We start from the raw sequence: 25,395 nt of genomic DNA on the forward strand, positions 1-25,395 counted from the left end.
AAGAAGGGTTTACCCTGTTTTGCACCAATACTGTAGCCTAATTATTATTATTATACAGGATTTATATAGTCCCAACGGTGTGCACAGTGCTTTACCATATAAGGCAGACAGTACAATTACAATACTTTCAGTACAGAAGGAATGTGAGGGCCCTGCTCGTGGAGCTTACAATCTAAAGGAAGGGGGAGATGATACGAAAGGTGATAGCTGCGGGGGATGATCTGGCGGAGGTGATTCAAGTACAGTTCTTAGGTGGAGGTGGGGTAGGCTTCCCTGAAAAAGTGGGTTTTCAAAGATCGCCTAAAGGCAGACAGGGTGGGGGCTGACTGGACATGCTGTGGTAGGGAGTTCCAGAGGATGGGAGAGGCTCTGGAGAAGTCCTGGATGCGAGCGTGGGAGGAGCTGATGAGGGAGCTAGAGAAGAAGATATCATGGGAGGAGCGGAGTGGGCGATTTGGGCGGTATCTGTGGATGAGGCTGGCGATGTAGCTAGGGGTAGTGTTGTGGATGGCTTTGCAAGCTGTGGTTAGTATTTTGAATTTTTTTACATTGGGTTAGTGGAAGCAAGTGAAGGGATTGGCAGAGTGGGGCAGCAGTCGCTGATCGGTTGGTAAGGTGTATGAGTCTAGCAGCAGCATTCATAATAGACTGAAGGTGGGATAGCCTGTGTAACAGTAGACCAGTGAGGAGGGAGTTGCAGTAATCCAGGCGGGATATAACCAAGGCGTGGATAAGTTGTTTTGTGATGTCATTGGTCAGGAAGGGGCGGATTTTGGAAATGTTCCGGAGGTTGAGGCGGCAGGAATTAGCCAGTGAGTGGATGTGGGGCCCAAAGGAGAGGTCAGAGTCTAAGATTATGCCTGGCATGAGGGGAAGGACCAATGGTTGTGCTGTTGATCTTAATGGTAAAGTCGTGAGTGGGGGATCGGGGAGGAGCAAATATTACAAGCTCAGTTTTTGAAAGATTGAATTTGAAGTAGTGATGTGACATCCATGCTGATATGTCGCTTATTAGATTTGTGATACGTGAGGAGATTGAGGGGGTGAGCTGGGGAGTGGAGAGATGGATCTGGGTGGTATTGAAAGCCATGGGAGGTTAGCAGTTGGCACAGGGAGGAGGTATAGAGAGAGAAAAGGAGGGGCCCAAGAACAGAACCTTGGGGTACCCCAACAGAAAGGGGAAGAGGAGTGGAGGAGGAGTTGTGTGACACTAAATGTAATGTAGCCAGTTTTACTAAATAATTTTTCTTTTTACTTTAAAACTATCATAACAGTGGGAATTGTGTTTAAAAAATATTTACTTATGGAGTGTTAAACATTTCAAACTTAGCAGTAAAAAGTCCACCATTTAGAGCTTAGTCTTATAAAGGTACTTTATACCACCCTTTTGCCATGGGTTACTGTGAACTCCTTCACTTACCCCATTTCTACATTCTACTCCATGGAGTACCCCACAGGGGAATACCCTCACCAATAGCAAAGGTGGAAACCAGGCACAAGGGAACAATGACAAAAGCTCAATCATTTGTTCTGCTGAAGGCCTGCAAAATGCTTGAGTTGCTCAGAGTTACAACACTCCTGTTCCACTGGAGAAGGATCCTATTTTAACACCAGTCTCTGCATTCAATTCTAGTTCTGCTCAGGCATATGACAAGCAGCCTACAAGACCAAGGTAGATTTTCTGCAACTATGTTGGATTTTCTAAGGCAAATTATGGCTTTAATACAGTTGACAACATCCAGAGCACAAAACCACCAAGCTTCTTCACCACTGCTATCTCTGCCAGAGTTAGAAAGTAAAATGCCTCCCCTAAAGGACACAGACATTCAGGGGAATGAAGAGAATCCAGAGGCAGTGTTAGAAAAGGCTGCAAAACCTTTTTTCACCTGCAGCCTCTCATATACAGGTGAAACTCGAAAAATTAGAATATTGTGCAAAAGTTCATTTATTTCAGTAATGCACCTTAAAAGTTGAAACTAATATATGAGATAGACTCATTACATGCAAAGCAAGATAGTTCAAGCCGTGATTTGTCATAATTGTGATGATTATGGCTTACAGCTAATAAAAACCCCAAATCCACAATCTCAGAAAATTAGAATATTACATGCAATCAACAAAACAAGGATTGTACATAGAACAATATTGGACCTCTGAAAAGTAAAAGCATGCATATGTACTTGGTTTGGGCCCCTTTTGCAGCAATTACTGCCTCAATGCGGTGTGGTATGGAAGCTATCAGCCTGTGGCACTGCTGAGGTGTTATGGAAGACCAGGATGCTTCAATAGTGGTCTTCAGCTCTTCTGCATTGTTCAGTCTCATGTCTCTCATCTTTCTCTTGGCAATGCCCCATAGATTCTCTATGGAGTTCAGGTCAGGCGAGTTTGCTGGCCAATCAAGCACAGTAATCCCACGGTCATTGAACCAGGTTTTGGTGCTTTTGGCAGTGTGGGCAGGTGCCACGTCCTGCTGGAAAATGAAGTCAGCATCCCCATTAAGCTCGTCAGCGGAAGGAAGCATGAAGCTGTCCAAAATCTCCTGGTAGACGGCTGCGTTGACCCTGAACTTAATGAAGCACAGTGGACCAACACCAACAGATGACATGGCTCCCCAAATCAACAGACTGTGGAAACTTCACACTGGACTTCAAGCATCTTAAAGTGTGTGCCTCTCCATTCTTCCTCCATACTCTGGGTCCTTGGTTTCCAAATGAGATGCAAAAGTTGCTCTCATCAGAAAAGAGGACTTTGGACCACTGAGCAACAGGCCAGGTCTGTTTTTCTTTAGCCCAGGTAGGACGCTTCTGACATTGTTTGTAGTTCAGGAGCAGCTTGACAAGAGGAATACGACATTTGAAGCCCATGTCCAGGATCCGTCTGTGTGTGGTGGCTCTTGATGCACTGACTCCAGCCTCAGTCCACACCTTGTAAAAGTCCCCAACACTTTTGAATGGCCTTTTCCTGACAATCCTCTCCATGCTGCAGTCATCCCTGCTGCTTGTGCACCTTTTTCTTCCACACTTTTCCCTTCTACATGACTTTCTATTAATGTGCTTTGATACAGCATTTTGGGAACATCCAACTTCTTTTGCAATTACCTTTTGAGGCTTTCCCTCCTTATGGAGGGTGTCAATGATGGTTTTCTGCACAACTGTCAGGTCAGCAGTCTTTCCCATGATTGTGATTCCTACTGAACCAGACTGAGAGACCATTTAAAGGCTCAGGAACCCTTTGCAGGTGTTATGGCTTAATTATATGATTAGAGTGGGACACTTTGAGCCTAGAATATTGCACCTTTTCACAATATTCTAATTTTCTGAGATTGTGGATTTGGGGTTTTCAAGAGCTGTAAGCCATAATCATCACAATTATGACAAATCACGGCTTGCACTATCTTGCTTTGCATGTAATGAGTCTATCTCATATATTAGTTTCAACTTTTAAGTTGCATTACTGAAATAAATGAACTTTTGCACAATATTCTAATTTTTCGAGTTTCACCTGATGTTGTAGTTTCACACAATATGCTTGCCAATGTAGATATGCTCACTTCTGCTGTGCTCATAACTTTCAGCATTGCCACACTTGATTCTCCTGTCTCTCTTTGTATATTTTTATACTTTGCTACACTTCTTGGGTAATTACCTGCTTTTTTCAGTCTGTCCTCTACAGCTGTTATAATTTTTTGTGTTAACTCAATCATCAGAAATTTCCCATTATATTTGTGCATTAACCCCTTCACGCCTAAGAGTAAAGCAAATCTAAATGCCTAAGCACAAGTCTGCAACGTTGGCATGTGATAGTAAAACCGTACATATCACCACAACTACTTTGTACATCCCGGTAGATTATACAAAGAAAAAACTTACAAAGAAAAAGAAAAAACTGGTCACCTACCCAGGTCTATAACTGGCTTTTTAAACAGTGAACATGGAAGGTGTCACAAAGTAAAAAATAGGGGGTAGGCTGGCAGTTCAACTTGCCAGCCTACCCCAGTCTAATAATGGCTATTGTCGGCAAGGAACATGGATAAGTATAACTTATCAAAAGAGGGGGATAAGAAAGCCAGTTCAAACTGCCAGCCAGCTAGCCAACTATCAAAAACCAAATTAACCTGTCTAAGAACATGGGTTTAAAAACAGGGGTTTAGTTAGCACACATTTGCAAATACATACGTAAGCCACAGAGCCACATCATGGCACCCTGAGTATCTGTGGTCCTAACTCTATAAATCTGGAGAGTCCTCACAAAGGAGGCACATGCATTTAAATGGATAAAAACAAGGGCAGGTGAACCTGAGGGAGCCCACCCCTCATTAAGGTCATGGGAGCGCACCTGACACCCAGCATGTAGCACAACAGCAGCCAGGGTGTCCAATGCACCCACTGAACCTCCAAAATTAACATACAAAGAAAAAACTGGTCACCTACCCAGGTCTATAACTGTCTTTTTAAACAGTGAACATGGAAGGCCCCCCTGTCCCAAAGCACTTCCCCCATGTTGAGGGCATGTGGCCTGCTTTGGTTCAGGGGGGGGGGGGCACTCACTCATCCCCCCCCTTTCCTGACCTGCCGGGCTGCATGCTCGGATAAGGGTCTGGTATGGATTTTGGGGGGGACCTCCATGACATTTTTTTTCTAATTTTGGCGTGGGAGTTCCCCTCAAAACCCATACCAGAACCGAAAGGCTTGGTATGGATGGGAAGGGGGACCCCACGCCGTTTGTTTTTATTTATTATGGTACTGGTTTTTAAATGTAATTACCGCTTTTTTTTTTCTTCACTATAACTCAGAGATTCAGCTGTCAGTTTCTTCCCAGCTAAAAGAAAGTTTCCTTTTAGTTTATTTCCCCAAGTTAAAAGAAACAATGTTTCCTTTAATTTCTTGAAAGAAACAAAGTTTCCTTTAACTCTGGGGAAAGTGACAGTTAATTCTGTGAGCTTAAATAAATATATATAGTGTGGCGCTCAAAATAAATAAATAAATATCAATATGTGATCAATTAGAGTGTTGGCAGCTGTACTAGTTGTTCACCATTTTTAGCGCAAGAGGATTTTTTACACTAATTCTGTGAGCTACAGTGATGAAAAAAAAGCCGGCAATTGCATTTAAAAATCGGCACCGATATACAGTTCGTATCGCAAAAAAAATTTGTAAAAAATGTGTAAACCGAGGCATTATTTTCAATGGATTTTCATTCATAAACCGAAAATTACGTTAACCGAGGCATTTGTAAACCGAGGTACACCTGTATATAGAAAATGTGAGGAAATAAATATGCATCAATAACTTCTCATCCAATATAAATTGTGATAACATGTCCATTCAATAATTATGTGCAAATAAGTCCCTTGTCACCACAACTCCGTGCAAAAACATCCAAATGGATAATAAGTTATTTTTCTACAAAAAACAACCAAATAATGCCCCACCACTGAAATGCCAACTCATCAGAATGACATGGCTACTATCGAAGCCAAACCAACAGTATAAATGGATATCTGGCTTTACACAGTTTTCTTGTCTTCATATGATGTATTCATGCTCCATTTGTGAATATTGATAATCTCTCATCCACCCAATCAATAATAGAGAGAAAGCCCAGAGTAGAATAATATAGTGTAGTACTTTTATTAACACCTTCCCACCCGGCCTATAGCAGATTGATGGCTGGGCAGGACACTCGCCGTTGTGACTGTGCGTCATATGACGTCCTGTCATAACGAGCCGCTCACTCAGCATCGGGGCCGCACAGCGGCGCGATCTGTCACCAGCTGTGTCCACGGGACACAGCCAATGACATATCACTACACCGGCCAGTTGCCAGTGTCATGTGACCGCTGTGACCATTCACAGCAGATCACATGTCACTTGTATGCAATGGATGGCTTCCTGTCATGCCATTCATTGTATACAATTATGTTGTTAGCTGTGACTGGTCAAGGCAGTCACATGATACAGACAGGGACAATCACAGGCCACCTGTATCATGTGATCAGCTTTGCCCAATTACAGCCAATCACAACAAAAGACTGAATGAATCAATTTCATTCAGTAACAATGATTGCAAATATCAATTAAATACATCGGTATTAGCAATCATAATGTGGTTAAAAAAAAAAATCTTGATCACTTGCCCAGAGTAGTTTAATGTTACTATGGTAACATTGTATTGCTTTGATCACAGTGTGCTGAAAAATAAAATAGTAAAAAAAAATAAAAAATTAATAAAAAAAAAATAGAAACATTTGAAACAAATACAAATTCAATTATTATTATTATTTTCACCAAAGAAATGTAGCATAATACATTTTGACCTACATTTATGAAGACGTTTTATTTATTTGCAAAAGTTTATAACAGAAACGAAGAAAAGTGCGTTTTTTTTCAAAAGTTTCAGATTTTTTTTGTTTTATTTAGCAAAAAATAAAAAATTCAGTGGTGATTAAATACTACCAAACAAAAGTTCTATTTGTGTGAAAAAAATGATAAAAATGTTATATGGGCACAGTGTTTCATGACCGTGCAATTGTCATTCACAGTGCGACAGCGCTGAAAGCTGAAAATTGGCCTGGGCACGAAGGGGGTATAAGTGTCTGGAATTGAAATGGTTAAATATAAAGGATTTAAACAACAGAAATCTATGCACTCACATTCTGAAGGTGCCAAAAGTGGCACCAACATAAACAGCTCATTAAGGGGACTCCTCAAACCACTGCTTGCGACCCCCGAGCCAGCATGTGTTCCATAGACCGGATATGACGTAGCTCAGAGACCAGATGTGAGCGGTGGTGTAAGGAGTCCCCGTAGTGAGCTGTTTATGTTGGTGCCCTTCTTGGCACCTTCAGAATGCGAGTGCATAGATTTCTGTTGTGGTGTTAAGGGACTTATGTGCACATTGTTATTGAATGGACATTTTATCACAATTTATACTGGATGAGAAATTATTGATGCATATGTTTTTTTTTTATTTTCTATATATTAAGGTTAATTTAAATGGTGATATATTTAAAGAGCCAGTGTCTCCTTTTTTCAGGTGTATTAATATAAGGTAGAAGTGTGGGTTACACTTGCTAAGGGGCAGCTGCTTCTGATTATATTGATCATGAATAGTTTGGGTTTACATTTTTTATGTTGCCGCTTCCTTATTCTACTTTGCAGTTTTAAGATATGTATGTATGTATGTGTGTATACAGTATATATAGCACTACCACCACAGGGGCCGCTTGATAATGCTTGTCCCCAGTGGTTGCCCTGATCTTGCAAGCCTCCCAACTCTTCTGACACTCTGGGTTCAGAGATATTTCAACAGTATGAAATAATAATGCAAGAGACACGACTCTTTAGCAACACCTCTATATTAGGCTCGTTCAAAGGATTAGACCACAGAATGAAGGTTAAGGAGGTACATCCCCAGTTCACACATGAAAGCAAAACACTAATAAAATGAAAATAACAGATTATATGATCACAAATGGTACGTTCTAACTATGTAACAACACCAACAGCTGGACGGGAAAGAAAAGGCTTGTTGACATAATAGCCCCCTCTGGGCCTCCGGCGTCACAATAGGGAACACAAAGAATTATATATATACAGTTGCAAGAAAAAGTATGTGAACCCCTTGGGATTACGTGGAGTTTTGCATGAATTGGGCATAAAATGTGCTCTGAACGTCATCTAAGTCACAACAATAGAAGAACACAGTCTGCTGAACATAATACTACACAAATATTAGATGTTGCCATGGTTTAATTGCACATAACATGTAAACATTCACAGTGCAGGGAGGAAAAAGTATGTGAGGCCCTAGCTTAATCACTTCTCCCAGAGCTAATTGGAGCCAGGAGTGAGCCAACTTTGACTCCAATCAGTGTGATGATATTGGATGTGTTGCTGACAGCTGTCCTGCCCTTAAAAAACACACACCTGTTTTGGGTTTACTGGTTTCAAGAAGCACTGTCTGATGTGAACCATGCCTCGCAGAAAAGAGCTCTCAGAAGACCTACGATCAAGAATTGTTGGCTTGCGTGAAGCTGGAAAGGGTTACAAAAGTATCTCCATCCCCATATCATGATGCTTGCACAACCATGCTTCACTGTCTTCACAGTGTACTGTGGCTTGAATTCAGTGTTTGGGGGTCGTCTGACAAACTGTCTCCGGCCACTAGACCCAAAAAGAACAATCTTACTTTCATCAGTCCACAAAATGTTGCGCCATTTCTCTTTAGGCCAGTCAATGTGCTCTTTGGCAAATTGTAACCTCTTCAGCACATGTCTTTTTTACAACAGTGGGACTTTGCGGGGCTTCTTGCAGATAGCTTGGCTTCGCTTTGGCGTCTTCTAATTGTAACAGTGCTCACAGGTAACTTTAGACCTTCTTTGATCTTCCTGGAGCTGATTGTTGGCTGAGTCCTTGCCATTTTGGCTATTCTATCCATTCGAATGGTAGTTTTTTGCTTTCTTCCACGTCCTTCAGGTTTTGGTTGCCATTTTAAAGCATTTGCAATAATTTTAGCTGAGCAGCCTATCATTTTCTGCACTTCTTTATATGTTTTCCCCTCTCCAATCAACTTTTTAATCAAACTACGCTGTTCTTCTGAACAATGTCTGGAACGACCCATTTTCCTCAGAATTTCAGAGAGAAATGCACTGTAACCAGCATATACAACATTTGCTGCCTTCCTTCCTTAAATAAGGGCAATAATTGCCACCCGTTTTTCAAAGAATGAATGACCTCACTAATAGAACTCCACACTGCTATTATTTTGAACATGCCCCTTTCAATTAATGATTCAATTACACAGAATCAGCAGCATGCATGTCATGACTGTTGGGTCTGTTGGATTTCTATTACTCTACTACACCTGCTAGTAAATTATTTGCCATGTAGAAATATCATTTCTACCAAAAACAGCGATTGATCAGGTTAGTGATGTCTGACTGCTATTATTTTGAACACAACTGTATATATATATATATATACTGTATATATATATATATACACAGTTGCAAGAAAAAGTATGTGAACCCCTTGGGATTATGTGGAGTTTTGCATGAATTGGGCATAAAATGTGCTCTGAACGTCATCTAAGTCACAACAATAGAAGAACACAGTCTGCTGAACATAATAGTACACAAACATTAGATGTTGCCATGGTTTAATTGCACATAACATGTAAACATTCACAGTTCAGGGAGGAAAAAGTATGTGAACCTTTGGACTTAATAACTGGTTGACCCTCCTTTGGCAGCAATAACCTCAACCAAACGTTTCCTGTAGTTGCAGATCAGACCTGCACAACGATCTGGAGTAATTTTGGACCACTCCTCTTCACAAAACTGTTTCAGTGTAGCAATATTCTTTGAATGTCTGGTGTGAATCGCTCTCTTAAGGTCATGCCACGGCATTTCAATCAGGTTGAGGTCAGGACTCTGACTGGGCCACTCCAGGAGGCATGTTCTGTGCCATTGCAGCCATTGTTTTGTTGAATTACTTGTATGCTCTGGGTCATTGTCCTGTTGCATCATCCATCCTCTGCGGAGCTTCAGTTGGCAGACAGATGGTCGTACGTTTTCCTGTGTCTTGATAAACTCTGGAATTCATTTTCCCATCAATGACAACAATCCGTCCAGGCCCTGAGGCAGCAAAGCAGCCCCAAACCATGATGCTCCCTCTGCCATGTTTTACATTGGGGATGAGGTTTTGATGTTGGTGTGCTGTGCCTTTTTTTCTCCCCACATAGTGTTGTGTGTTCTTCCCAAACAACTCAATCTTGGTTTCATCTGTCCACAGTATATTTTGCCAGTAGTGCTGTGGAACATCCAGGTGCTCTTTTGCAAACTTCAAACGTGCTGCAATATTCTTTTTGGACAACAATGGCTTCTTCCGTGGTGTCCTCCCATGTACTCCATTCCTGTTTAATGTTTTCCTTATTGTAGATGTGTCAACAAAAATGTTAGCATGTGCCAGAGATTTCTGTAGGTCTTTAGCTGACACTCTGGGATTCTTCTTTACCTCATGCAGCATTCTGCGCTGTGCTCTTGCAGTAATTTTTACAGGACGACCACGCCTAGGGAGAGTAGCAACAGTGCTAAACTTTCTCCATTTGTAGACAGTCCGTCTTACCATGGACACATGAACATCAAGGCTTTTGGAGATACTTTTGTAACCCTTTCCAGCTTCACGCAAGCCAACAATTCTTGATCGCAGGTCTTCTGAGAGCTCTTTTCTGCGAGGCATGGTTCACATCAGACAGTGCTTCTTGAAACCAGTAAACCCAAAACAGGTGTGTGTTTTTTAAGGGCAGGACAGCTGTCAGCAACACATCCAATATCATCACACTGATTGGAGTCAAGGTTGGCTCACTCCTGGCTCCAATTAGCTCTGGGAGAAGTGATTAAGCTAGGGCCTCACATACTTTTTCCTCCCTGCACTGTGAATGTTTACATGTTATGTGCAATTAAACCATGGCAACATCTAATGTTTGTGTAGTATTATGTTCAGCATATTGTGTTCTTCTATTGTGACTTAGATGACGTTCAGAGCACATTTTATGCCCAATTCATGCAAAACTCCACGTAATCCCAAGGGGTTCACATACTTTTTGTTGCAACTGTATTTGTCATTTTAATGCACTCCACATCTATATGCAACACATTTTTAGGGTCCTTTACATGGAGGGGCTCATCCACTGCAGCTTGAGGGATTGAGACATTTAAAGAAACCTCCACCTCTCTGAAGGTATCCACAGCTTGTTGCTTCCTAAGAGCACTGTCCGATGTATGTCTCACACTGATTACCTCTGCTTCAGCATCAGTGAGCCACTGCAGGTCACAACCTATTACACTGACGTTTTTGTACTCAAAATAAAATAGTTGTTGGGCTGTGGACAAAACCTCTGCCATGCACGCACCCTTATTCAATCCTTCTGACTGGATGGGGTTAACTTCTGCAGCAACCAACATACCCTCAACCAGGGGCAGACTGACAACCCATGGGGCCCCTGGGCAATAGGGGATCATGGGGCCCCTGTGTCCTTGCCCACACTCAAAGCACACCCAAAAAGCCTCTAAAAGGTACCAGGGGCATTTCATGGGGCCCCCTACTGACCCTGGGCCCTCGGGCAGTGCCCGAGTGCTCGAATGGTCAGTCTGCCCCTGCCCTCAACTATTGGGGGCTCTGCAGATCCTCCAATTGGCACAGCAGTGGTCATGTCCAGCCCACTGTCACACATTGAGTTTCCTTCAACCACGCAAATAACTTTATGGCCAGACTATTCCAGTCTATTATGTCTGAGCACCAGTCACCTCTAACCACATCAGACTCTGATATTATATGTTCTACCATTTGAGCTAATATTCCCCGCTGTTCCACCAGAACAGCATCAGAGCTGTCCTGGACAACTGCTGGCTCCAACACAGGGAGTCCTCATGAAATTTCCAGGGACAGCTCTGCTGCACTGCCTGTGGTTGTATTGGAAGACATCAAACCATCATCATCAGCACTGTCTGTAATACATTTCCCAACATCATCATTATCAGAATTATCATCATTCCTGACTTTTGCAGGCTGTCTCAGACCATCACCAACTTGAGCCTGTGGGTCATTTAGTACATCTTTTTTTCACGTTATGAGAAACACACTCCCATCCGGGTGGCTACACAGTTGTCCTGGGAAACCTCAAGCTCAGACACCATGAGGTCCTGGTAGGTCTCCAGGGACACCTTTGTTGAACATGTCATGGTTGCAAGGGGCAATGGCAACCATTTCTCAGTCATCACCCCTGAAATAGCTGGTTACAATACTACATTTTCACCACAATGTACTGACGGCGCTTCTTTAACCTCAAAAGACTCTGCTGTTTCAGTCTTTGCAGGCTGCATTAATCCATTGTTTATCTCAGCATTTTCAAACTCATTAGTAAGCAACACATCATCGCATTTCATTTTACTACTTGTCTCCCTGTTACTGCTGCGCTCTCACAGGCTAATGCCCCCACCTGGATACGAGGCAACATTACAGCCTTCTTGGACTCTCCAACACCCTCTGCAGGCCAAATGGGTTTCCTAGGTTTGAGACCCTTAGTCTCCTGGCTGGGGCCCTCTGACCCCTCGATGATACCTTTTGTCTCCCACACTGGGAGCTGTCTCAACTGGGAACTCCTCAGACCTGAGTATAAAATGACCCTGCACACCTGTGTAGTCAACCAGGTTGCAGGCATCTAGCAAAACCTGAACACAGGATTGCATGTTCCGATTCAGAATTTCAGAATCCAGAGAAAACAAAATACACAGCTTTCTCTGCCCAGAAACACTAGTCTGTAATGTCGTATTTACATTGAATGTGAATCCTATGTCACATTTTCCAAATTTTCTTCACGGTGACAGAGCCTCATCCTGTCACAATATATTCTGGCATAAATGGGTATAGACACTCTAATTTGAGTCCTGAGATGGTTAAAGTTCCTGATGTGACAGTAACCATTGTCTTTTGCTAGTAATGGTGGGGCCCATATACAATAGTGAATAATGATAAATCAGTGAAGATAACAGGCTATGGTAAAAGATCTCTTGTAACTGAGATGTAAATGTGTCTGCATGCAGTGTCTCTAGAGCGCTGTCAGAAAGAGGTTGGGCATCCGCCAGCTCACCAGTCCCATGAATAGCACTGCCTCCTAGGAGCAGGGTTCTTGCAAAGGCTCTTGGCTGTTTGCAGAGAAGTACACAGTTACTGCCTGACAACCTGTCAGCATAGCAAACAAAAACTAGAAAATCTACAATTTCTGGGGAAATTGTGTGAAGTGTTCTTGCAGCCAACCCTAACCAAATGATTGATGAAATGTAAGCAGTGCACATGGCAAGCCTGATAGAGTGAGAACTGCATTTCAACTTGGTGACTCAGCTGCCTGCTGACTCATCTTTGGTTGCTATAGCAACTCAGTCTTTCAGTCACAGGAAGCTGAGAGGGGCTGTTCTAAACACACTGCTCCAACTTGCCAACTTCACTGGCAATTGCCATCTTCAAACACTTGTAGTTTTAAAAGTATAAATGCTACAGCGAAGAGCTTGATATTGTGAGAATCACAACAAGCTAAATTTTGGTGTATAGTATGTCTCTGAAATATTAAACATGAAGGCACAGTCGCAGTTTAAAAATGTCCCTTAAAATTTCAGGTGGCTGTGAGTGAAGTTTCAATGAAAGTCAATGGGAGGGGTGAGTTGCAAACAAATGGTCATATTGTGAAAACTATCAGGTGTATGGCTTAGCCGTGAACATTTTTAGTGACAGCACATTTTGATATAAGATATGTGTAGGTGGGCTTGAAAATGACAGAGTGATGGCAGTTTACAAATCATGTTCTGATTTTTCCTTCCACACTGTAGCTTTGTCAGTTCCCACTCTAGTTGCTCCATTCATTCCCATGGGAAAATTTCACCACAAAAACCGCGATATTTTGTGAACGATTGGGCGAAACATTCCACAAAGTAGTAGCAATCCGATCGGGAACAATCCGCACGTTTTGATATATTACTTGTCTTTGTAGTGTAAAAACTGTGGGAGGAGTTAGCGTGGCAAATTTGGCTATAATAAGAAACGGAATAAGAATATATTTGTGAGAAAACAATAAGTGTTCTTGCAAGAACACTTAATGACAGACTGAAGACTGGAAAGTGACTGAACTTGTATGCAAAGTCCTGCAGCAGTAGCCAGCAATCTATCTGTGGAAAACGGCACTCCCCCATGTTCAGTTATGTATCCTGCACCCAGAGAGCAAGCCAACTCCTTGCTGTAGAATATATCTGCTCTCACAGCAACCTTGTGGTTCCCCAGACCTCTGGTAGTTGTAGTTCAATCAGCACTCAGAAATACAATATGTATTGGATATAGGACTACAGGTCTGAGCATCCTCTGCTGTCAGAAGAACTGGATCCACTCAGCTAACAGGAAGTGATGTAGCAGTCCCAGTACTGTGCACTAGGGGGAAAACCGTTTAACCATAGTCTCATCTATAAATGTCCCTGAATGACATAATGATATAGCCAGCACTTGGCTGTAAGGTTGCTTTGAACATAATTTTGAGTGACTTGGTTGCCTTTTCTGGAGAGATTGGTAACAACTGTTTAGGAGTCAAATGTTTAAAGTGGTATTAAATCCAAAAGCAAACATTTATTAAATTGCAGCTTACCATTTCTTAGATGTGATGGCTGCATTAATTTTCATTTTAGGCTTTCTTTCTTCTATTTTCACTTGGTGATCCAACCAGTAAACTCTCCAGCAGAATGTATACGTTACAGAGATGAGACAAACCATTAAATACTAGCATGGGTGCTTACAATAATCAGCTTTTACTTTTTTATATAAAATGTATCCAAAAATAAAATAAAATGTTGCTGTAACTGCCTATAGAGTTTTAACTGAAGTTTTACTTCAGTTTGTTAGTGTAATTACATCGGCCAGTACATCTAACACTCTCCTCCCCCTAGATTTACAATGATGCTGTCAAAAGGTGTCCCCTGTTCTCACATCCAGAGTGGGGGCACTCTAATGCAGGAGGAGTGTTCCTGGCCAGATCACTAGGTGAAAACAGAGGGAAGAAAGCCAAAGATAAGGAAACGGATGCAGCCACCATATCTAAGGATTGGTAAGTTGCAATATATCACATTTTTGGTTTTAGGTTTAGTACTGCTTTAACTATACTGCCTATTCTTACCCTCCACACTCCTACTGCCTGCTAAGGCACTTCTTTAACATTGTTTGTAAGAACCTCAACCAGGCACACTTTTGCTAATCTTTTTGAACATAAAAACAGTCTTTTGCATACAAATAATCATATATGCACATTTCCTCTTAAGAATATGTAATTTTGGGTTGATATATGTAGCGATGACACATATTATATCATTATACATATCATTTTAATGAAAGCCTCTAAGTGTCTTCAATAAAATGCAAAATGCAAAAAAATTACTGTGAGATTAAAAGACACTGTCAGCAAAAGTTGTGTTAGGTTTTTTCCTTATGGCTAAAACAGGTTTCAAACACATAATTGATATCATAATTACATGTGTGCAGCTAAATTTAATTAAGTGCTGTATATCCAGTTATGCTAATTCAGACTATAAAACAGGAATATTAGTAAATTTACTGAGTCAGCAGATTTATCTTATGAACTGCGCAGTGTCAACACACAGTTGGTGCTTTTACATAGTTATTAATATAGCAGCAGCTAGGTAAAATTATTATTATTCACTGACCCAGAGAAAGTATGTAGCCGATGAAGTCTGAACTATTGATCTGCATGCTTGTTCTGGGTCAATGAGTTGTAAGTGATTGAATATATTACATCAGCATGATAGCAGATCACTAGCATTTAAGAACAAAGAGGTCAAGAATGGTTGCCCACATTTTTCTTTTAAAGTGTATCTATAGTCATATTTGGCTATTTTTGCTTTGGGTAGAGTAAATGTAATATGCATATTTTTTCTTGTTCAGTCCTGATCAAGAGAAATAGATTCCTTCATCTATGCTAAACAGTATTGATGGAGGAATCCACCGTGCAAGCTGTTGTATTATAACAGCCAGCACCAGCGGCTGTCATAATTCCCAAACAATGACTGAATCTGATCGAGTGTAGTCATTGTTCAGCTGACCATTTTCCACCTGCTCCTTTGTTGAAAGTTAACTGAAAAATTTTCAAGATGGGTGTTGCACGGCTAGGTTTTTATTGTTGTTTGGGTCCTCACTGGAAAAATTCACCCTCTTTGTCCTGGAGTTTTATGATGGTTTGTTCTTCCCCCATGAGAGAACTTTCCCATCATATCCATACTGCTCACATATAGGGCTGCAGCTAAATATTATTTTGATAATCGATTATTGTTTTGATTAATTGATTTAAAAAATCAAAAAACATAGTGTATAATTTAGTTAATATGTAAAGTTTAAAAAAAAAATAATTTACTCCTGAATATCTATATTCAGTGGTAAATTTAAACAACCAGCTATATGGTTAGGGAACAAAATATCTAATCCACTTGGATAATAACAGACAACAGAGATGTATTAACTGTTAGAGATTGAATCTTGTACATATCATCAGACTTAGAGATCAACATTTTTATTTAAAGAAAAAAAAAAGAAAAGAAAAAGAACTAAAATTCTGTTTTGCAGATTTTCAGACTGGATTGTAATATAATATTATGCATGACAGACTCCTTGTCATAGACAGGTAGCTTGATACAAGATACCTGCGCCTGCTGTCACTTAACTTATTCACATTGGCCGCACGCATATATGCAGCCACTCAGCACGTAGGCCATAACATTGAGCGGGTGCATATATACAGCCCTGTCAAAACTACTTACCTGCGGAGAGCACGGTTTCAACATGGCAGCTGGCAGTAACCGGTAAGCTCCAGATGCATACTTGCTATTGAGAGCTTTCTGATCATGTGACTGCTGTGACAGCCAGTCAGAGTGGTCACATGACCCGAAGGTCCGCCTCCCAGCTTTTAGAACTCTAAGGGAGGCAGCCTGCACCAAGGGGTTAAGCCTGGTACACACCAGTTTTTTTTTTCCTTCAGCTCAGGAGGCCGAATGAAAAAAAAACTGACAGATCGCTGTACTAACTAAGCGATGTTAGTAGAGCACTCTCTCTCCTGCTGTGCCTACGTGTTCTGACAGGGGACAGCCATTGGCTGCAAGTGCTAGCTGGATGCTGCTTTTCCAGCATTTCCCTTCAACAAAAGCCGGTCCTTATACCAGCTTATGTCGGAAGAAAAGCTGTACACATGGTCCGAATGTCAGACCGTGTGTACCCAGCTTTATGCTGGCCATACACAAACTATTTTTCCTTCCAAAATTTTAATTCTAAGAACCTTTGTCTTTCTAATTATTAGTGGGGTCAAATCAAAGTTTCTTTTCGACCACAGTGACTGGAAAATTCTCAATCTCAAACAAATTTTCAGATGTATGTGGTTTTTGTTCAGAAATGACATTAATTTCAAAATTGAATGATTAAATTAGCAAGTGAAATTTTTGAGCGAGATTCGTCCATTCATCGAAAATTGATACATATACAGTTGCAAGAAAAAGTATGTGAACCCCTTGGGATTCCGTGGAGTTTTGCATGAATTGGGCATAAAATGTGCTCTGAACATCATCTAAGTCACAACAATAGAAGAACACGGTCTGCTGAACATAATACTACACAAACATTAGATGTTGCCATGGTTTAATTGCACATAACATGTAAACATTCACAGTGCAGGGAGGAAAAAGTATGTGAACCTTTGGACTTAATAACTGGTTGACCCTCCTTTGGCAGCAATAACCTCAACCAAACGTTTCCTGTAGTTGCAGATCAGACCTGCACAATGATCTGGAGTAATTTTGGACCACTCCTCTTCACAAAACTGTTTCAGTGTAGCAATATTCTTGGGATGTCTGGTGTGAATCGCTCTCTTAAGGTCATGCCACAGCATTTCAATCGGGTTGAGGTCAGGACTCTGACTGGGCCACTCCAGAAGGCGTATTCTGTGCTGTTGCAGCCATTGTTTTGTTGAATTACTTGTATGCTTTGGGTCATTGTCCTGTTGCATCACCCATCCTCTGCAGAGCTTCAGTTGGCGGACAGATGGTCGTACGTTTTCCTGCAAAATGTCTTGATAAACTCTGGAATTCATTTTCCCATCAATGACAACAATCCGTCCAGGCCCTGAGGCAGCAAAGCAGCCCCAAACCATAATGCTCCCTCCGCCATGTTTCACAGTGGGGATGAGGTTTTGATGTTGGTGTGCTGGGCCTTTTTTCTCCACACATAGTGTTGTGTGTTCTTCCCAAACAACTCAATCTTGGTTTCATCTGTCCACAGTATATTCTGCCAGTAGTGCTGTGGAACATCCAGGTGCTCTTTTGCAAACTTCAAACGTGCTGCAATCTTCTTTTTGGACAGCAATGGCTTCCTCCGTGGTGTCCTCCCATGTACTCCATTCTTGTTTCATGTTTTCCTTATTGTAGATGTGTCAACAAAAATGTTACCATGTGCCAGAGATTTCTGTAGGTCTTTAGCTGACACTCTGGGATTCTTCTTTACCTCATGCAGCATTCTGCGCTGTGCTCTTGCAGTCATTTTTACAGGATGACCACGTCTAGGGAGAGTAGCAACAGTGCTAAACTTTCTCCATTTGTAGACAGTCTGTCTTACCGTGGACACATGAACATCAAGGCTTTTGGAGATACTTTTGTAACCCTTTCCAGCTTCATGCAAGTCAACAATTCTTGATCGTAGGTCTTCTGAGAGCTCTTTTCTGCAAGGCATGGTTCACATCAGACAGTGCTTTTTGAAACCAGTAAACCAAAAACAGGTGTGTGTTTTTTAAGGGCAGGACAGCTGTCAGCAACACATCCAATATCATCACACTGATTGGAGTCAAGGTTGGCTCACTCCTGGCTCCAATTAGCTCTGGGAGAAGTCATTAAGCTAGGGCCTCACATACTTTTTCCTCCCTGCACTGTGAATGTTTACATGTTATGTGCAATTAAACCATGGCAACATCTAATGTTTGTGTAGTATTATGTTCAGCAGACTGTGTTCTTCTATTGTTGTGACTTAGATGACGTTCAGAGCACATTTTATGCCCAATTCATGCAAAACTCCACGTAATCCCAAGGGGTTCACATACTTTTTCTTGCAACTGTATGGCCAACATAGGACACTTATGCAGGCCATAGATGGGTCGAAAATCGGCCGATTTTTTTGGCCGAAAAAAAAAAAAATCGGCCCATTTTTGCACCGTTAATGGGTTAATTGGTCGGACGCTTTTCTAGATTTTGTCAGATTTTTTTGATCGATAAAGTTGGAAAAAGATTGTCCGATTTTGCCGATCGGCCGACTTTCGCTGCAATGATGGGCAAATCGGCCGATCTTTTTACCGATAAAAAATCTGCGCATGAGCCGTGACCTGCAAGAAAAAGAAGAAGAAAAAAAATAAAAAGAAGAAGAAGAAAAAAAATAAGAAGAGAAAGAAGAAGAAGAAGAGAAAGAAGAAGAAGAAGAGGAAGAATAAGAATTCTATTCCGCTATTATATTTGACATTAAAAAGTATTGCGGTTGCAACAATGTACCTATTTGTATCCTAAAAAATATAATAGCGGGGCTCTCTGCAGGGACAGAAGTAATTAAATGCCAGCCATAGACGGGAAGAAAATCAGCCGATTTTTTTTTACTGTTGGTGGTAACGTTGGCCTATTGAACGACCGTTTTTTAGATTTTTTGTTAAAAAACTGTCCGGTTTTCTCCCTGTCTATGGCCTGCATTAGTAGCAGCAGCATACTTTTTTTATCATCTGTCATGATGGGTTTTAAAAAAATATTAGCCCTTTATAGTACAAAAACAGCAGATAACCACTACTATAAGGGGGGTTAACTTATACTGTGAAACTGTGAAAATAATTATATATATCTTATATCATATACTGTATATAATAATAAATATACCCAGAAGTAGGATATACTGGGTATTTTAACTGGGAGTCAGACATAAAGCTAAATGAAGGGTGGAGGGGGGATAAAAATCTTTCATATAAAATAGTACTAAAGGCTTAGACTTTTTTGCATAGATATAATAATTTTAAATATAATGCCTAATACTGGTAAACTTTAAAGTGGTAGTAAACTCTGGAATTTAAAAAAATAATAATAATATTAATAATAATAATAATAATTCTTCTGCAAAGCAATGGCATACTAGCACATAATGAAATACTTTTTTTTAAACTGGGTTTTATTGAGCCATAAAAATAAAAAAAATTCAGAGTCAGACCAATACAATTACTGCATCATAAGACCATAACATAGGAAAGGTCCCCTATATCAGACACAAAGTACAATATGATGTGACAGAAAAATAAAACGTCTTAATCTTCGCATCAATAGAATTATATATAAAGGAAAAAAGAGAGAAAGAAAAAAGGGCTTAAAACCAACGGTACATATGCGGTACCCTAACAGCTATGCATACTGTAACTTGTATGTTCACTTATATTAGAAAAAGAAGAAAGTTATGTATATTAACAAAGATACACATAAGCATATGGATATATGAGGTAGCGGCTGAGGTAGTAGATGGCAGAGGAATAGACACATCCCAGATTAGGGGTATACTTTATCAGCAAAAGAATATTTGAAGCCAGCAACATTCTTATGGAGCAGAAAATACGGTATCTCCAGTCTATCAGCCTCCAGCTTCTCTGGGTTCAGATGCTGATTTTCCCTGCACAGAGCCCATAAAGTAATTGTAAATTTTGTTTTTGTTTTTCGTTTTTTTTTTTTTATCAAATTTTGCCATACTTACCTGGTCTGTAATGGTTTTGCACAGAGCAGCCCTGATTCTTCTCTTTTGGGGTCCACCTGCCTTTAGAGTGCCCCTGTAGCAAATCACAAAGTAAGTATAGTATTGAGTATCCCTATAGCAAAGTAAAAAAATCTTCTACCTTTAGAATCACTCCCTTCTCCTGCCCAGGACTACATGTCCCACAAGACTTTGCTCCTCACACATTCACAAGTTCTCAGGCACTTATTGACATGTGTGGGTGTGGATGGTGTACTGAGCAGTATGTGGTCTGCACTGCATTTTCTGATATGTAAACAAATAATACATTCAGGCCAACTAATTAGCTGACCAACTAATTGATTATGAAAATATTTCACAACTATTTTCATATTCGATTATAATCGTAATTAGTTATTTCAGCCCTAGTCACATGTGTGTCAGTATGTCACTGTAGAAGGTAGTGAGGAGGTAAAAATGTTTGCCTGTTGCTTTCCATCCAAACATTACAAAAGTAGGTGCAGTTTCAAAACTCGCTTAGCATTTATGTTTGTGTTTCTTTTTTTTTTTTTTTTTTTTTCATTATTGCTTTACACCCACCCAGTACATTTACTGCAGGCGGGTGGCATGGGCAGGCTGGATAACATACATGTATGTCATCCAGCCCGTTCCAGGTTTGGGGCACCCATGCACACGCCTGCTGCTAACCCCCACTGCCACTGGCTACAACAGGATTTTATCAGCAGGTCCCGATTAGTAATTTATAGCTGAGACCTGCTGATCAGCTGTAGCTAATCACAGCACAGAGCCCCATGTTTACAAACACACAGGGCTCTGTACACAGATCAGCGATCTGGATGTTTCTTCCCCCTGCAAAGCAGGAAGAAGAAACAGCCAGATCTGTAAGTAAGAGCAACACATATCAAACACATTACAACATTTGTTAATCACATAGTTAACCCGTTGATTGCACCTTGATGTTAACCCTTTCCCAGCCATTAGTACAGTGTACAGTATTAGCACTGATCAGTATGTATTAGTGTCATTATTGATGTCAGTGTCAGCGTACCTCCTAGCCAGTGTCAGCTAGCACCAGATTGTCCACCACACTATCACAGTCCCACTATAAGTCACTGATCACCACCATTATTAGTATAGCATCATTACAGTATACAATAGTTCTCAAAAGTTTGCATATAAGGGTTAAACTCAAAAAATTTGAATATCGTGCAAAAGTTCATTTATTTCAGTATTGCAACTTAAAAGGAGAAACTAATATATGAGATAGACTCATTACATGCAAAGCAAGATAGTTCAAGCCGTGATTTGTCATAATTGTAATGATTATGGCTTACAGCTCATGAAAACCCCAAATCCACAATCTCAGAAAATTAGAATATTACATGCAATCAATAAAACAAGGATTGTACATAGAACAATATCAGACCTCTGAAAAGTATAAGTATGTATATGTACTCAGTACTTGGTTTGGGCCCCTTTTTCAGCAATTTCTGCCTCAATGCGGTGTGGCATGGAAGCTATCAGCCTGTGGCACTGCTGAGGTGTTATGGAAGACCAGGATGCTTCAATAGCGGCCTTCAGCTCTTCTGCATTGTTTGGTCTCATGTCTCTCATTTTTCTCTTGGCAATGCCCTATAGATTCTCTATGGGGTTCAGGCCAGGCGAGTTTGCTGGCCAATCAAGCACAGTAATCCCATGGTCATTGAACCAGGTTTTGGTGCTTTTGGCAGTGTGGGCAGGTGCCAAGTCCTGCTGGAAAATGAAGACAGCATCCCAATAAAGCTCGTCTGCGGAAGGCAGCATGAAGTGCTCCAAAATCTCCTGGTAGACAGCTGCGTTGACCCTGGACTTAATGAAGCACAGTGGACCAATACCAGCAGATGACATGGCTCCACAAATCAACACAGACTATGGAAACTTCACACTGGACTTAAAGCATCTTGCCGTAAGTGTCTCTCCATTCTTCCTAAATACTCTGGGTCCTTGGTTTCCAAATGAGATGCAAAAGTTGCTCTCATCAGAAAAGAGGACTTTGGACAACTGAGCAATAGACCAGGTCTGTTTTTCTTTAGCCCAGGTAAGACGCTTCTGACGTTTGTAGTTCAGGAGCGGCTTGACAAGAGGAATACGACATTTGAAGCCCAGGATCTGTGTGTGGTGGCTCTTGATGCACTTACTCCAGCCTCAGTCCACTCCTTGTGAAAGTCCCCAACACTTTTGAATGGCCTTTTCCTGATAATCCTCTCCAGGCTGTGGTCATCCCTGCTGCTTGTGCAATTTTGTATTCCACACTTTTCCCTTCCACATAACTTTCTATTAATGTGCTTTTGATACAGCACTTTGGGAATATCCAACTTCTTTTGCAAATACTTATTGAGGCTTTCCCTCCTTATGGAGGGTGTCAATGATGGTTTTCTGCACAACTGTCAGGTCAGCAGTCTTTCCCATGATTGTGATTCCTACTGAACCAGACTGAGAGACCATTTAAAGGCTCAGGAACCCTTTGCAGGTGTTATGGCTTAATTAGCTGATTAGAGTGGGACACTTTGAGACGCAAATATTGCACCTTTTCACAATATTTTAATTTTCTGAGATTGTGGATTTGGGGTATTCATGAGCTGTAAGAAGCCATAATCATCACAATTATGGCAAATCCCGGCTTGAACTATCTTGCTTTGCATGTAATGAGTCTATCTCATATATTACTTTCACCTTTTAAGTTGCATTACTGAAATAAATGAACTTTTGCACATTATTCAAATTTTTCGAGTTTCACCTGTACATACCAGTTTTAAAGTTTAGAGGCATAGCTGAGGAAATTCCACTATACAGTATATATCATCAGTTGTAGACACTATAACTTTCACACAAATTAATTAATATACACTTATGGGATTATTTTTTTTTACCAAAGAAATGTAGCAGAATACATTTTTGCCTAACTTTATAAGGAAATTTTTTTTTTTAATTGGATGTTGGACAGAAGGTAGAAAATACTGTTTTGTTTTTTTAAAAAAAAGCAGTGATCAAATACCACCAAAAAAGCTCTATTTGTAAAAAAAAAAACAATAGGAGTTTCACTTGAACACAGTGTTGCAAGTTAGAATAGTGCAGTGTTGAATTGCAAAAAATGCTGTAGTCATGAAGGGGGTAAAACATTCCAGAGGTCACGTGGTGAATAGATGGTATGTTTGTTTTTTTTATACACCTAAAACAAGTAAAAGAGTGATTGTTAAACTGACTGGTATTGCTTAAATAATTGGTCTTGGTTTCTTTTTAATGGTGTTTTTCAGTTTGTGTAGAAATGGTATGTTATGTAGCACTACCCTCATAAAGGCCCGCTGTGTTGTGAGTGCCCCTAATCTTCTCTCTGCACAGCGAGGTAACAGGTATTTCTCAGAATGGCATTCAAGAGACAGTAACCAGTCTGTGAGTTTGGTTTTGTTGTTTTATTAGGACACATCAACTTGGATAGGGAAATAGGGATTATGGGATGCCCAGTTGGCTTGAATCAGTGAAGGGTGAACAACCTCTTTCCTATGTACAAAGGCAGATCCTGGACTGTTCTTTTCTTAAAAGCCATCAGTTGTTGCAGAACAGTAGCAACAGCCCTTTATGGGCGAGGAACTAGCAGCCCCTCAAAAATCAGCTTAGCTTCTCGTACCTACATGAAGAGATATCTTCTCTCCCCCTGTAGAGCTGCTTCCAGCTCCATAGCCTGCCGACACTACCAGCCCTCCTAGCTGCTTGAAAGATCTCCTGGGACGAGGATAAAGGATTGAGCCCAGGGCTGTCCTTAGAAAGCTTGCTACGTGTGGCAGTCTTTCCCCTTTGTGGATCGCAGAGTGCTGTTGTACCCATTCTGTCCTCTTTGCTTCCTGCTGCTTCAGGTCTCGCTCCCATTTATGCCTCACTGCTGAATGTATCCTCCTGAGCCAGCCCAAGCCCAGCCTGGAGACCGCCCCCCCCCCCCCCCCTAGACCTAGGGAACGCCTCCCAGGCACATGCTCCTCAGCACTTCATCTTCCACCCGACTCCTCTGTCAGCCTGATATTCATATTTATAGGCCAGTCCACCACTCTACCAGGGCCTCCAAACCTGGGATTGGTTGGACTCCGATAAACATGCAGATGAGGTCTCCACCCCATCTGCTTACTGATTTCTGAAAGGTTCTATGGTCCTCCAGAGTCATGAGGAAGCAATAGAGTCACAACCTGTTAAGTCATCCAGCTGACCTGCAATAACTTGACCTCAAATACAGACTCACAGAGTTACTATAGGGTTGATTTACTATGAATAAAGTGAAGCAAGCGATGTTAGACACCAAATTACACTTAATTGAAACAATTAAGACCTTGCTGTGGTGAACAGAAAAGGGACTTCACATTACAAATTACTTTTAAGTAAATGTCGAATCGGCACAGTCCCGTTTACATAATAGGTAATGTTAAACTTGGTCGCTGGTGGGCGTAAGAGCGCAGGATTAAGACAAAATCCTATTTTGTGTGTGTGTAAAAAGAAACAATTGGCAGATGTGATTTGTTGTTTGGCTACTTTTGGATACTAATTCTATTATTCATTCTCTTTCCTAATTTGTAATGTTTTTTTACATGTTCTGCAAACAAATGCATTTTTTAATGAATTTTACAGAGTAATGCATACTATTTTCTAATGTTAAATATATACCTAAAAATGACAGTTATATCTCTGTTTATGACAACTAATTTTTTATGTCTAATTCAAATTTGCCTATAATATCTACTTATAAATATATATCTTAATTCTTGAATAATGGTACTACTATATACTCTAGAAAACATTATGGTCATAGTTTTGGCTTAGTGGTTAGCACTTAGTGGTTCCAATCCCAGCCATGACACTGAATGCATGGAGTTTGTATGTTCTGCGTGTGTTGGTTTCCTCCCACACTTCAAAGACAAGCTGGTAGTTGTTTTGGCTCCTGTCTAAATTGTCCCTAGTATATGAGTGTGAGTTAAGGATTTTAGAGTGTAAGCTCCTTGAAGACAGGGCCTGATGTGAATGTACA

This window comes from Staurois parvus, unplaced genomic scaffold, assembly GCF_062004578.1.
Source record: "Staurois parvus isolate SC_StPar_1 unplaced genomic scaffold, SC_StPar_1.0 ptg000104l, whole genome shotgun sequence".
Classification (NCBI taxonomy): domain Eukaryota; kingdom Metazoa; phylum Chordata; class Amphibia; order Anura; family Ranidae; genus Staurois; species Staurois parvus.